Genomic DNA, 16,351 nt, shown 5'->3' on the forward strand with positions numbered 1-16,351 from the left:
CTCGCACTGGCATTCCTGTCATTTGCGGGACTCCAGTCAGTGGAAGCTGGATGCACAGGTTTTCAGGTTGTTGGGCCGGCCTCTGGGGCCTTTTTTCGATAGACCTGTTCGCGTCCTGTCTGGACGCGAACAGGTCTCAGCTTCCGAGGTTCTTCAGTTGCAGGCCGGATCCTCTAGCGCAGGCTACGGACATTTTCCTGCAGGAGTGGGGTCAGGAAAAGAGTTATGCGTTCCTTCTGTTCGCCATGATCGTGACTTTGGTGGCCCAGGTCCGCCATCGGAAGGCGGAGGTGGTGCTGGTGACACCACTTTGGAGGTACCAAGTTTGGTTTCCAGTTCTTCTGGAACTTTCTTGGGATTCTCCAATCGTACTCCCCCTCTTTCCTCATCTTCTTCGGAATCCGGACAAGGAGCAACATCACCTGGTCGCTCAGGGCTCTCTCCACCTCATGGCATGGCACCTTTCAGGAGAGGCAAGTCGCTGCGAGGACTTTCGGAACCAGCTGAGAACTTTTTATCAAAAGCCTGGGCTAGCAGCACCTCTAAGCGTTATCGGTCAGCCTGGACGTAGTAGCTACGTTGGTGCCTTCGAAGGGATTTGGATCCCGTGGTCGCAGGAATCATTCCTATTTTGAATTTTTTGGTGGAGCTAGCGGCTGACGGTCTGGCGTATCGAACCAGTAACGCTATGCGCTCCACTATTTCAGCAGGCCACAGCCTGATTGATGGTATTCAGATGGGGGAACATCCTTTTGTTTGTCGACTTTTGCGGGGTATACGTTTATCTTTACCCTTTGAGCCGCGTTACTCAGTTTTGTGAGATATCAATGTAGTCCTTAATCTGTTTTTGTCTTGGGAACCTAACAAATATCTTTCCTTGAAGGAAATCTTGGCTAAGTTGGCCATGCTGTTATGTTTGGTTTCTTGTCACAGGGTTTCGGATGTGCGGGCACTGGACATTTCGGCACAAGTTGTTTCCCCAGAGGGGGTGACCTTCACGATTGGTCGGAGAACAAAATCAGCTTTGAGGCCAATTTTGTATCCAGAATTTGTGGACATGCCCAAGCTATGTGTTGTGCAGTGCCTCAAGTCCTACGAGGACTTAACCTCAGAGTTACGCCCTTCGGGCGAAAGACAACTTCTTATTGCATTAAGGAAACCGCACAAGGCAGTCTCTTCCCCCACCATCGCTAGGTGGGTGCGTTGGGTCTTGCAGGAGGCGGGTATAGACACAAAGCAGTTCGGTGCCCATTCAGCTAGGACTGTGATGGCCTTGAAGGCTTCTTCCTTAGGAGCTCGCTTGGAGGACTTGATGCGAGCCGCGGATTGGTCCTCGGATTCCACGTTCAAGCGTTTCATTTTAAACTGGTTGTGGAAGCTTTAAACTAGCATAATCAAACCATCCGGTCCTGACATAGAATCAAAATTTGCCTAACTTAGTAATGGAAAATTTCAATTCTATTGAGGACACGGAGGCGAGCATTATACCTCCTTCGGCACTGTAGTGCAAACCCGCCCGTATGGCGGTAAGTAATCCTTTTCTGCTTTGTTTGGCATTATATGAATAACTCTGCTTGCCGTGTCTCTTAGATACTCATTGTGGTTTTTGATACAGTCTTTACAGACTCTTTACATGGTATTCTTTGTTTCAGGACATGATGGTTCCAAACTAGACCAGTGACTCAGAGGCGTACGCGCGAAGAAAGAGGGGGGACAACGATGATGAGGGGTCTTTCTTGGATATGTAGCCACTGAAAAAGGAACGATGTCTGATGTTATCTTATGGACTCAAGGATATTGTTGTTTCATTGTACTTTTCATTTGGATTGTTTCTCCCCTCAGTGGGATAAAAAGTTATGATGACTTTTTTGAAGCTGCTGTGAAAAAATGTGATAATTAAAGGGAAGAAAGAATAGTATAATCCTCACCTCCGTGTCCTTAACCCTTTCGATGCTGATGACGAGCTCAGCTCGTCATCACCCACGGGTGTCGTGTGCTGATGACGAGCTGAGCTCGTCATGGAAACAGCAAAATGGTAATTCCCAGCACAGGAGGGGGAAAACGCCTAGCAGCCAAGAGGTTAATAGAATTGAAACTTACTTTTACTAAACTAGGCACATTTTGATTCTCTCCCATAAGTGCCAGGCTTCTTGCTGTAAATTGGGAGATTTATGTAAATATGTATTCCAAATATTACTGACCTAAGGCCCATAGCCACTTCTATATGTGTTACTGTTTACTCTTGATGAAGACAAGTTATATTAAAGGAGTGTGACAGGGTGTCATGGGATAGATTGACCACACAACTGAAACAAATACATGCTCTGCACATCAAATCAGTAAACAACAACTCTGTCATGGTCTGTGCAAGGTACTGGGGCTTAAAGTATTTTTTCCACGAAGGCTGCAAAATCAGCATATGACAACCGCAGACATTTTTTATGATCTGAGGATTTGAGTACATATGGAGGTGGTCAGTTGCACAACTCTAATGCTGTAATATGAGGTATTGCACTTGTTTCTGTGGGGAAACCCAGAGGAACCACGCATTTGAAACATCATACAAACATCTGTGGCTGCAGATATCTTACACCTGACCTGCTATTCAATCAATCAAAGATAGTGTTAAGAAGTACACAGGCACTTGTCAATGTAAGTCTGTATTGGCATCCACCTCCAGCCAGTTCAGTTACCAGCTCACCAGTTCAGTCTCTCCCCTTTTACTGTCCTCAGGTGCAATCGCCAGCACCCCAGATTCCACCTGATGACACAGATATATTAAAGAGACAATAACATAGCCAGATACAGACCACAGCACATCTTCCCCCTAAATATAACAAAATAAAACACAATGTTAATATAAGCAATAACAAATAAAACGACTGAGGGATAGTAGGATAGCCGAAAACAAATGAAGGAACATAGGGAATATAAATTAATCAATAATATTGCACTAATATATACAATGAGGAAAGAAAGAGAAAAACGGAAACAATGGAAAAACTAGTGACACATAACCAAAATATGGAAAAGTAAACATATCAGGAATCAAACATGTCTGAAGATGCAATGTAAAACTAATCATTTACGTAATCTTTGAACTGCAACAGACATCTCCATTCTCTCGCGCTCCTCCTGAAATGTCCACTTCCCCCACACCGCTTTACAGGAACTCTTCATCGAATAGGCTTCTCTGTTGGACATTTAGCTACTCGTGACATGCTCCAAACATCTCCACACTCCAAAATGAGAATATTTTTATTTACTTCTATATTCTGTCTGGTTTCTGTAAACTTAGACTCCCCTTTGGAGCTCCAAATATTTTTCTTGATACAGACCACATCACAAACACTTCAATCTCTCTGGCACACACAGTGTTTGACACCAAACCATTTTTGGTATTTGTCTTGATTAGCTATCCCCTGTCATCACTATGTATGACCTTGTCAGGTACCACAGGCATACCACCCTTCTTCAAACTCCACCATAAAGGGTTCAGTTTAGATCTAGCTAACCTCCTATTAAGCATTCAAAAAGAAGATAATCCTGTCACTATGTTTGGTGCATTCCTATGAGCTCACAACTTCTCCCGGAGGACAACCTTGAGGGGAAATCAGTTATCTAAAGTCTTTTGCATACTAAGCCTTACAAGCTGGTTCCTCTTTTCAACTAATCCATTCGCCTGAAGGGCATAAAGAGCAGTACAGAAATGAGAAATAGACAAGTCATTAAGAAAGTCTCTTATATCCTGTGAGGTAAACTGGACACCATTGTCAGTGACTATTGTTTTGGCGATCCCTTCAGAAACAAATATAATTTTCAAAAACTGAACGACAGTTTTTGTGGTAATCAAGTGCACCCAACTAGCCTCGACCCACTTTGCGATGTAATCCAACAGAACAATGACAAATCTCTCATTTGGTGGCAACAAATTAAAGGGTCCTACCGTATCTAAACTCAATTTGCACCAAAGCTTCTCCGGAACAGGAACAAGGGAAAAGGGAGCTGTTCTTGGTACTCTGGACTTGTCATTACCCGCACACTCTATGCAATCTTTTACAACCTCTTCCACCAGTCCGTCAAGGCCTGGACACCAAAACACACTCTTATACTAGCCTTGGTATGGTTTCTGCATGTCCTTCATTAGCTAAGTTAATTAAGTTTCCAACCAACCCAGCCAGTGGGACCAGTCTTTCATTCCTATACATTTCACCTTCTACAATGCTCAATTCCTCCCTAACACTCCACAATGCATTAACCCCAGCTGGAGAAGCACTCAAGTTAGGCCTCCCTTCAACAATATACTCAGCTACCAGTATGTGACCAGTGTCGAGTCTTTGAACCACAAAATAAGAATCTCTTCTCCTGAGAAACTGTTTTTTCTTGCCACCACCTAGACAGAAAATCTGCAGGGATATTTCTTTTCCCAGGCTAAAATTACATGAGACTCTCTACCCAATGTTTAATGCGGGGAGTAATGTTCTCAACCTTTCTACAGAAAAACATTTGTACAAGAGGCTTCTGATCACAAGGGGCTGTCGGCATGGCTCGTGGGGGTTGCGAGGGGGATGGTGGGGAGTCGATGGAAGTGTCACGCGGGGAGGAGGAGGGTGTTCAATAAAAAAAAAAATTACTTACGGCCGGGTCCCGCGACTTCACTGCTCCTGCCTCTGACAGGAACAGGAAGCAGGCAGCCATGCTTCCTCATCTAAGCCAATCACAATGCTGCAATGAAGCATTGTGATTGGTCTGAATGCTGTGACATGGCGTTCAGTCAGGGGCTGGAGAGGGGGGCATGTTCTACATGCAGGCTGTATTGCAGCCTGCATGAAGAACAGGGAAGTGCCCATGACTGTTTTGCGTGGCCCAAAGGGGGCAGACCAAGCAGTCACTGCACACTTAGGAGTGGGCAAACAACTCCTCCCGGAGCAGAGCAGCACCGCCCACCCGTCCTTCCGCAACGCAGACGGAAACGAACCATAAAATGATATTAACTAAGTTATTAGCATTTTATGTTTGTAAAGTTGCCACTGCTGTGAAGCAGTGGGGCAACGCTCCACCGCCACTGGTGATCACTCCTGACAACAAAAAGTAAACCCCACTAGTGATACTTGAAATCAATCAAGGCCCAATCACAGGCCAGCGCCTCACGTTCTACCACTGAATAGCGCTCTTCAGCATCCTCAAGAGAGCTTGAAAAAAGGATACCACTATCTCTTCTCCATCAAATACTTGCAAAAGAATAGCTCCAAGACCCTTCATGCTTGCTTCGTAGTGAGCAAAGTCTTTCGTTTAACATCAAATTGGCCCAAAGTAGGCATGCTTCCAATCTCACTCTTCACCACCTTGAAAGCTTCTACACATTTCCAAGACCATTCAAAATGTTTACCCTTCTTCAATAATAACCTTAAAGGTTGTACGACACTAGCAAAGTTGGGAATAAACTTCAAGTAATACTCTGCAAGTCCAAGGAACAACTTTACTTGGTCCTTATCACAAGGTATAGGTACAGATGTGAAAGATTCTGCCAATCCCAACTTTGGTCCAATACCATTTTCCAAAATGGTGTGGCCTACATATGAAACTGTGTTCACTCTAAAACAGCATTTTTCCCTCTTTCAGGTGAGACCACTGTCCCTTAACCTCGTTAGCACTTCTTTTAGAACAACATTATGTTTACCCTGGTCGTCTCAATAAACTAATATCTCATCTTGAAAAAACAGTAAAGATTTGACACCCTTAAGTAACTCCTTCATCACCCTCTCTAAACATGAAGCAGCAGATCCAGCTGCGTACCAACCCCAGATACTCCAATACCATGTACTCATATGTACCCATAAACACACACCATTGGGTAAACCTCTGGAGCCAAAGATTTTTAATTTTCATACTTCAAGATTGATTGTTTCTTACTCTTAATCAACCTTTCACTGATCAAAAAGTTCTTTCCTCTGGTCGATGTACCATTAGTTGAACTAGTTGACAGATTAACTTAATTTTAACATTTACACTTTAAAGTAAATAACCACCGACTCTGGTAAGTTTCAATCAATTAATCAATCACTGCATTTATAAAGTGTGCTACATACCCTTGAGGGTCTCAAGGCGCTGGGGGGAAGGGGGAGGCGCTACTGACCGAAGAGCCAGTTTTTAAATCTTTATCTAAATTAATTGCATGTGAACCACTTCAAAGAACAATACAGTCACTGTCACTCATAGGAGAGAAGATTCAATTAATAAAATCATTAACATATTGTAAGATCCGTCTTCACAGGAACACAGGAGGCAGTAGTAGAGGTTAAAGTGTCTTTATTGAGTCAAAGCCATCAGAGATCCTATCCAACACTGAGAACTATCAACTGAACAGTTGCTCAGCCTTCCTTAGCAACCTAGAGATTCTACATTCCATACATTCCATACAGTCAAAGAGCAACCTGTTCTTAAAGTAAGACACTACATCACCTCCCCCCTAATATAAACAATATAAACCACAAAACTGCAAGCAACTGTACAAAATAGAATGCAAACATCCAAACAGAAATATGATTGCCACAGAATGTAATAACAAAGAAAATAAAGAAACCAAGGGCCAGATGTAGGAACCCTAATACCGGTCGGTAACGACCGAAATTACCGAATTTCAGCAGTTACCGACCGTTATTAGGCATTTGGGATGTAGGTGGCTACATTTCAGATTCGGTAATTTACCGAATCGGTATTTAAGAATTCGGTAAATTACCGAATTCTTAAATACTGATTCGGTAAATTACTGAATCTAAAATGTAGGAAGCACTCAAGTGAGTGCTTTTCCCCTGTAAGGATTCTTTATTTACCACCAACAACAAGTTGGTGGTAAATTACGAAAACCCTAAAAAAAGCAATTTTTTGCACTTAATAACAGTGCCATGTGGCAGACATACATACCGAGTAACTACCTACATAGCATTTACAGATTCTAAAATACCGAATCTGTAAAATTCGGTATTTTAGAATCGGTAAATGTAGTTTACCTACATCTAGCCCCAAGTATAGGAAACATAAAGCTTTACACAAAATCTTGCAACCTGGCGGGACATGTGACTGCCCTGTGAGGTCTTAATCTCCCTTCCACTGGAGAATTGGATGAGGGTGAAACAGAGGAATCAGACAAATCTGTGGGATGAGATTTTGATACTCTATTGAGATTCCACACTCTGTGATCGCTGGTCTTAATGGCATTCTTTAATAACTTTAAATGGTGTACTAAATTTGGAACTACCTGTACTCAGGTGGGGTGACTTAATGTTGATCCAGTCTCCCAAAGACATGACTGTTTCTGTTAAAGCTTTACGATCATCAAACCAAACTTTACGTTTTTCCAACACCCACCTCTCCTTCTCTTTCCAACCTTCATCACATCTAACATTCTCATCAACAACAGATCTCATAGCTAAAACCCAAGAAGGACAAACTTCAACATTAGGCACTCTTCCCTTGAACAACCGGAAAGGGGAAACCCCCTTGGACGAATGTGGAGTAAACGTATATTCTCTTACTTTCTTTCTCATAGCTAGTTCCCAGTTTACTCCTGACACATTCGCCTGCTGTAAGGATTCCTTCAAGACCTTCACAAACCTCTCAAACAAACCATTAATTTCAGTATGGTAGAGAGCTACTCTTTTGTGCTTAATGCCTCTTGAAGGCAGGAACTCTTCAAAAATCTTGGAGGTAAATTGAACGCCGTTGTCGGATAACAAAGAAGACGGAAAGCCTTCCCTCTCAAACAACTCGTCCAATGACATGTGAAATACCAGGGCAAGCGAAATGTGGGATATATTTACTGAGAATACTAGAGGAAAATGTGGATGGAAGGGCAGAGCCAGTGCATTCTAAAATGCTAGCAGATGGAGTACTTACGGTTCTGAAGACAGAGGAAATACTTTTAGGGAGATGGATGGAATTACCATCAAGACTAATTTTCAGTAGACAAGCTGGTGGTGATGAACTAGGACAGGTGAATACTCTTTATCTTGAGTGCATGGAAATATCCAGAAGGTGGGTCACTCTGGTGGCATCAGATAATGATGGAGGAATTTGGAAGGTCCTGACTTTTCTTATGCCTAGTCTGAGACTACGGGACATTTCTGATTCAGAACTCTTTTCAAACGATCCCACCAGGACTGAGATAGTTTATACACACACTGCACCCTTGTTAATACGTGTTTACTGTGCACAGACCATGTAACCAGTTGTGCCATTCCCCTCCAATGATATTTAACCACTTGCAGTAGTCCAACCTTGTCTCTGGACATCAGCTCCAGAAGAGGTAGGACTGATACTAACTGCAGAACCAATTAAGATAAAGTTGAAGCCAGGTGCACAATTGTCACGTGTAAAACAGTATCCATTGTCTAAAGAGGCAAAAGAAGGTATTAGAGGGACAATACAAAGACTGAAGGATCAGGGAGTCCTATATTCCTGTCCATCGCCTTGTAACACAGAAATTTATCCTGTAAAAAAATCTACAGGTAATACTTGGAGGATGGTTCCGGATTTTTGCCCCCTTAATGCCATAGTATTAGCAGAGTACCCCATAGTGACAGACCCATCTGTGATATTAACTAATATACCAAGTGACAGCAAATGGTTTTCTGTGGTGGATTTAAAGAACGTTTTTTAGCATACCTTTGCATCCTGGCAGTCATTATTTGACAGCCTTCAGTTTTGATGGTGAACAAATCCAGTACTCTAGACTCCACAGGGCTATTGTGAGTCTCCATATGTGTTTAATTGAGTATTGAGAGATAATTTGTTATTTATTAATTTGCAGTAAAACAGAATCTGAATGTGTTCTGGACGCTGTCCATCTTCTAAGCTACTTGCTACTAAGGGATACAAAGTGGACAGGAAGAAAAATTACAGTTTGTGCAAAGAGAAGTGCTGTATTTGGGCCACGTGTTGTCTGCAGAAGGCAAAAGGATAGTGTTGGGAACGTACTCCTGGTTACTCGAGCTGTCACGAGCGCTCAGCTGTGTCTGGCTGCTCGTGACAAGCTCGTGTTGCTGCTTACACATGTTATGTTTTGAATTGGTGGAATGCCATCAGTTCTGCTGTTTCTGTTCGATATCATAATAACCTGTGACTTCAAGACGTGAGGAGCTATTAAACTACTTCTCCAATTTCAACTTCTCTCCGTGTCATCTATACTTCCCTACAGATAGCAGGTTCTAGAATACAAACTATATGTAATCAGCCTCAGCCCAAGACAGTAAAAGACACGCAGAAATTTCTAGGCCTTTGTAATTGTGTACGTCAGTGGGTAGTTGATTATGCTACCATCATACAACTACTATTATATGCAATGAAGCAAGCTAAAACTGACAACACAAGCATACAGTGGAGTGATGACAGTGTAAGTGCATTTCAGGCATTGAAAGAAGCAATTGCTTCAGCCCCAGAGCTAGCAAATCCAGACTATACAAAGATATTGTTTCTGTTTTCTGCTGCCACATAGGATTCTGTAATATCAGTCCTTACTCAAAAATACCCAACGGGTCACAAACCTGTTGTCTATTCTAGTGAACTATTAGTTACAGTAATGAAAGTTCACTTTCCTTGTGAGCGAGTGCTTGCAGGAGCAGCTTTTGCAGTAGAAAAGAGTAGTACTATTACAGCAGGATGCGCTGTAACATTGTATGTTGAGCACTCTCCATTCGCTGTGCTGCAGAAAAGTAAAAGTACAGTGACCACTCAAAGAGCAACAGGTTTTGAAGCCCTACTGTCAAACCCTTCTATCTACATTGAGCGAGTACACTGTCAATCCTGCAACTTTTTTAGTGCACCCACTAGAGCCCACTGATCATGACTGTACTGCAACATTGGAGGAGGATGATCACCTGGCACATGAGGACCCTTGTCTGATGGCCGACAATTGTTTATTGATGGTTCCTCATGGATAGACCAGGAGACAGGTAAAAGACTTACAGGTGCAGATGTTGTTGAGGCTATTGGTACACCGACTGATTATAACTTGCACACATTGCACCTCTTACCCTTGCCATCACAAGACTCAGCCCAAGCGGCTGAATTATAAGCATTGATAATTGCCCTACAGGCTTGTCACGGTCCGTCTGTAACAATATACACTGATTCAGCATATGTAGCTTCCATAGTTCACTCAGGGCTGAAGAGATGGGAAAGGCGAGGATTTCTTAAATCTGATGGGACACCAGTAGCGCACCAACATCTTTTAGCTGACCTTATTGCTGCATTGCAAATACCATGTCAAGTAGCAGTGGTTAAGTGCCAGGCATATACCAAGGGAACAGATTTGGTGTCAAAGGGAAATGAAGCTGCTGATACAGCAGCAAAGGAAGCTAGTTTATATGCAATGAAAACATGCAGTATGCACACTTTAGATGCAGATAATGAGGTTGAGATACAACACAATGAGAATATTTCTACAGAGGCATTATTAGACATTCAAAACGCAGCACCACAACATGAGAAAGATCTCTGGAAATCAAGGGTGGAGAGTGACCGGATTTTCAGATCTTCTTTATAGATCAGCAACTTCAGGTAAAGTTATAATGCCTCAGTCATTACTTATAACAGCCCTTCGACAACTTCATTTACCAACACACAATTCTAAAAGAGTAATGATGGATGAATTCAATAAAAGCTGGTATATCCCTAATCTAGGACCATTAGTTGATGTATTTCTAGCTTCATGTCATGTGTGTTATCAGTACTCTAATAAAAGGTCATCAAAAATGCCTTCATCCTCCATTCCAAGACCAATAGGTCCTTTCATAGAGTTACACATAGATTTTGTAGATATGATACAAAAATGTATTGAATATAGTTATTTGTTAGTAGTGGTGTATCCATTTTTGCGATGGATTGAAACAGGACCCTGCTCCAGTTGTGATGCTGACCAGGCAGCCAAATTCCTGGTGAGAGAGGTCATACCTAGGTAGGGGGTTCCGGCGGTGATATGCAGTGATAATGGAAAACACTTTGCTAACACAGTATTTCAGCAAATGACTACACTATCAGGAGTGGAACACCAGTTTACCTTAGTTTACCACCCAGAGAGTAATGGAATTGTTGAGAGGATGAATGGCTTATTGAAAAGCAAAGTGTCAAAAATGTGTGAGACACTGAAAAAGAATTGGCTGTACTGCCTTCCCCTTCCTCTGTATGCATTGAGAAATGCCCCTTCAAAAGATCACCATTTGACCCCTCACCAAGTCGTAACAGGTAGGCATTCTAATTTTTCTTTTAAACAAAATCATATGATTCGTTCTGATACTAAGTCTGCATCAGAAAGTGTTTGGCAAGAAATGAATGCATACATGTCTGCCTTAATAGAAGCTGTACAGGTTTATTCTAAACAGGTTCAGCTGCAACAGGCCAACAGTACTGCAGGCCACATGCCCTTGTCTACAGCCATCAGCATCGGTTCCTGGGTCTTCGTGTGCAACTTTGTGAGAACATGGAAGGATCCCAAGTTTCTAGGCCCCTACCAAGTAACACAGAGCACGCTAACAGCAGTAAAAGTGGAGGGGATGCGAAATTGGGTGCACGTAACAGCCATTATTCCATTTTTGGCTACACTCCCACAAGGAGTGGAGGAGGCAATGGTCCAAGAACAAATTATAAAATGAAGAGACAGTTAAATGATATTTTTCATAGTATAATAATGAGTTCAGTGGTTATGATTATTACTCTGATAATTTGCTATTGTGTTATGTGTTACATAGAGCTTTCGTAGAGCTGTTTTCAAAGAAACAGTTATACTTACTCTGCCTGATTATCTACTTGATAATTTGTGGTACAAAAGCATGCATGATATAGGTACCAATACACAAAATGATAGTTGTTATGCATGTTCTCTTATTCCCCATGCCATAGAAACATACCGCCCGATTCATGACCCTAAATTGCGCTCGCAAGGGGCCGGATTCTGAGAATCCGGCCCTTTCCGAGAGCGATTTTTGCATTTGGGATTCAGCATCCCAAATGCAAAAATCGCTAATTGCGATGTCGCAAATGTGTGAGGAATTACATTTAAGGAATCTCTATTAGAGATTCCTTAAATGCAATTCAACATCTAATTTAAATTTGCGAATTCGCAATTTCTTGCCGCAATTTACCGCGAGGTCAGACCTCGCGGTAAATTGCGAAAACTCAGAAAAATGCATTTAAATGCATTTTTCTGAGTTGTATGTTACACACACACATGTCCTTTGGACATGTGTGTGTGCAACACCTGTGTGAAATTTCATTTGAGGGGTGCTACAGGGTGTCCTGTGGACACTCCTGGCACCCTTCAAATCGCAATCTTATTTGCGATTAGCTAATTGCTAATCGCAAATAAGGAATACTCCCCATTCATTCCTATGGGCCTTTTGGCCCATAGGAATGAATGGCGAGTTATTCCTTATTTGCGATTAGCAATTTGCTAATCGCAAATACGGAATCAGTAGGAATCGCATTTTATTATGCGATTCCTACATGATTACCGTTTTACGAGTCCTTAATAGCGAATCGCTATGATTCGCTATTAGGGGCTCGCAAAACGGCCCGTTGATGAATCAGGCTGATAGCCTTTAGTGTATCCTAAAGGAGTGCCTATTTATATGACAAAGTGTTTATTGCATCTTTTCTTGTGTAGGATAAAAGCACAGTTACAGCCAACGCATGTTAGTCCTATGACTGCCGGAGTTAATACGACCAGATTTGATACAACCCCTGAAATTTTGCAAATTTTGACAGATAAAACAGAGATAATGAAAGAGATATCCAGAATGAAAGGAGCAGGGCAGAAACATAGTTATACAAATTGGGAGGAAGCCCTATTGGAATGAGGTATTCTAGAGAGATCTAATCCACCATCCACCTGTAATAATTATTCTGCCAAACCACTGCCCCCAGATTGCACAGCCAGGCCAGTATTAAGTATTGAAGCATCAGTATTTGCCAATAATAAATGATTTACTGGAGCTAGGTTTTCATGTAGGCCCATATCTTTATGGAATGGCACAGAAACTAAAAATCATTTGAGATTTGATGATATAAAAGCATCATGTCAGCAAGTATGGGATGAAAACATACAGAGATATACATGGACTGGAACTAAACGTCATCCTAAGCTGGCTGAGAAGCTAATGAGATTTTCTCTTGGCTTTCAGGGAAATGGGATTGTTAAAGTGCGACGGAATCTCAATTGTAGTTCTCAACTATTTAGAATACAGGGTGGTACCTCCAGCCTTATGGATTTTTTCTGGCAGTGTGGAGCTCGAATATACACTCAATTACCCCCCCCCCCCCGTCTGGAATCTGCTCTCTGGTGACTTTGCATACTCCATCTATGGTAATACCAGCAAAAGAAATAAAAGATTTACATTTGCATTCCACGAGTAAAGCATCAACTTTGCTGCATCTTCACAGAAGTAAAAGGATGGCTGAGTACTTTGGACCTTCAGTGTGGCAGGATATGCCCAAAGAGTATAGGTTGTTCAATAATGCCCTCACATTTTTGGGAAGTCTGATACCTATGCTTCAAGCAAAAGCAACTGCTCGCTGGGTTCTGATCACCCGGTGGGAGCTAACGAAAACCATAAATGCTACTTAAGATGGCCTTAATGCAATTAAAGAAGAGATGCATTCAGTCAGACTTATGGTGATGAAAAACAGATATGTTTTGGTCTTAATGACACCAATTGAAGGAGGAGTATGTAAAAAACATAATTCAGTATGCTGTACTTTCATACGAGCGAATGATGAAGATGAAGGAAATCTAACTCAAGCCATATTGACTTTGCATAATTTGCTTACACAGATGAAGAAAGAGGGGGGTGCTCCAGATGAGTGGTTTACTAGCTGGGTTGATTGGGTGCCGTCCTGGATGTCGAGGTTGTCTAAGGCCTTGCTACCTATAATAGTTCTGTTGCAATTGATGTGCCTAGTATTTCAGGTTATCTTAGCATGTTGCAAGAGGGTTACAGCTAAAGTGGGATGTATGTTCCCTATAAGGAGAAATAAAGAAATGCAAAATATAGAATTGGAAGAAATGCACAGGGGTAGTGAGGAAGTAATCGAAGTATCGACTAGAGAAGGGAATGAAAGGAATCAAAACCCTAATTTGCATTTAGGACCTAATTATTCAGTTTTATCTGTCACGTGTCCACACACTGTGAAATATTATGTAAAGATATTAAAACTGTATAATGCTGTTTAAACGTGCATGTTAAAGTTGCACAATTGTATCTGGAATTAACATGCAGCCTGCTTTAAAATAAAGGTCTAAAGCAGTTTGGTTTAAGTGTTTTTTCATCTTCAATGTATTTGAGCTGAGAACATCCTGCCTAGGATATTTAACAGGAAATTCAGAGCAGCAAGAATGTTTTCCATTGTAGTCTGTAAGTTTGGCATGAGAAGTCACGAACAAGAGGAAAGAGCTGTTCTTTAAATAAATGTATGTAATCTGGGTGGGACAAAACGGAAAAGCAGGAAGCTATTTTTATTGTGAACATTGCATTAAATATGAATCTAGGCCAAAATTTGTATTATAAGAAGTAGACTTAAAGTGTATGTAAGTTGAGACTGACTTGTGCTTCGCTCATAGCACATCACTCTCCCAACTGAATTAGCCTGACATGTACAATGAACCTTTTTGTACTCCCTTTTGTTGCAGACGTGGTGACTAAATGATTTGCACTGCTTAAAGGATTTTTTCCCGACATCGGGTGTCTGATTCGGAGCAAACAGTAGAGGTTTCTGTCTACGTGCATAAAGACAGGAAAGGCTAGGTTAACGTGTGAGGCCTTACACATATTATTAGCTGCCAGGAGAATTTACTCCCAAAAGTACTTACTCACTTTACAAGACTGATACATAACCATGAATAAAATGTTACTGTTTCAGAAACAAAAATATGAATACCTTATGATCATTAACACGAATTGCATATATGTAACTTTTTCACCTCTACATTATATATGTTTTATGCATTGTGGTTCTTACTGAGCATTCTAATCACTGTAAATAATATGTGTTACTGTCACACAGTTTAATGTCACTGAATTGTCCTCCATTGGCATCATGGATGGCTGAGCCAGACGTACCAGAAAGCATGAACAGAAGGTCACTGCATGTGGTTAATGTGATGTGTAGTTGGCAGGATCCAACACAGAGTGCAGTCTGAGTCGCTTTTGTGTAGGTGTGTGGTCATGGTTAGGTACGGCAATGTTGGAGCTTTGTATGGTTTATTTGTGGGTGAGGACTAAGGCTGTAATAACTTGCTTGGATGTTTCATTAGTTGTCTTTCAATCTTTATTTCGGCATGAATACCATAAAAGACAAATACATCAATACAATAAAACATTTCTTTTTAAAAAATGCACAGCGTGCTATGTTAATACAATCAATTTTCATGTCGATATTAAGATTACATGCAGTTAGGTCAAGATATTTAAAACATACATAATACTTGGTGAGAACATTTATGGGCAACATGGATAGAATTTGATTAATTAACCCTCAATTAATACTAAACAGCATTTTTGACATAACCACATTTTACAGTTTATAGCCCATCTTTCTTCTTAGGAAAAAAATACTGTGCAAAAATCTGCTTACGCTAAAGACAATAGGTTGACTGGTATTGGACAAAAGAATCCTTAAAGCCTGGGAACACGATCTTACACCTAGGTTAAACATATAGGTTTAATCCATCTTTTTCTAGCCTGGACATATGCTGGGCAGAAAAAGAGGATATGTGATTCATTTTCTTTTTGGTTACATCCACATATGGTACACAGTTCATCTTCTGCATAATTCTCCGAGTTTGCACCACCAGACCAACGGACTAGTGTTGAACCAATCTGAAGATTTCCATATCTGAACTTCATGAATAGGGTCTTTGCTAAGGGTGGTTCTATTTCATCAAGGAAAGTCTCGAAGGATGGATCATCTTTAAAGGTAAGAAACCTTGTTACGAGTGACCCATTTGAAGAAGCGTTTTTGATCATTTCCATAATGTACGACCAAAAACACTTTTTTACCATGGTTTTTGATTGGGACGAAAGTGAATTAGGGTGTCCCCAGTAATGCGACAAACCTAGTAAGGTAAGCCAGAATTTAATATGTTTAAACCAGGGTATCACCTTAAAGATGTCAAGCTCCATAATTTCTATTAACCCATCCTTGTATGCTTTCAGCTCGGGTACACACCACAACCTAATCCATAACAGTAAAGGACGTAGAATGATATGATGGTCCGTTAGTTGTTTTGGTGATTACTGCCTGACAAATGTATACGTCTGATAAGCAGCTGATTGTAAAAGTGTTATTGGATGGCTTAACA

The 16,351-nt window shown here is 41.3% G+C and overlaps 1 protein-coding gene and 1 pseudogene across 2 annotated transcripts in view; one reads left to right on the top strand and one right to left on the bottom strand.

Annotated features, from left to right (window-relative positions):
* The window catches only part of C1QTNF3 (C1q and TNF related 3), a 514,740-nt gene that overhangs the window by 106,095 nt on the left and 392,294 nt on the right, over positions 1–16,351 (bottom strand). The gene's annotated exons all lie outside the window — the stretch shown is intronic.
* LOC147726383 (endogenous retrovirus group PABLB member 1 Env polyprotein-like) lies at positions 11,337–14,697 on the top strand (annotated as a pseudogene).

The sequence above is a fragment of the Lissotriton vulgaris genome, chromosome 3_1 (assembly GCF_964263255.1).
Source record: "Lissotriton vulgaris chromosome 3_1, aLisVul1.2, whole genome shotgun sequence".
Taxonomy (NCBI): Eukaryota; Metazoa; Chordata; class Amphibia; order Caudata; family Salamandridae; genus Lissotriton; species Lissotriton vulgaris.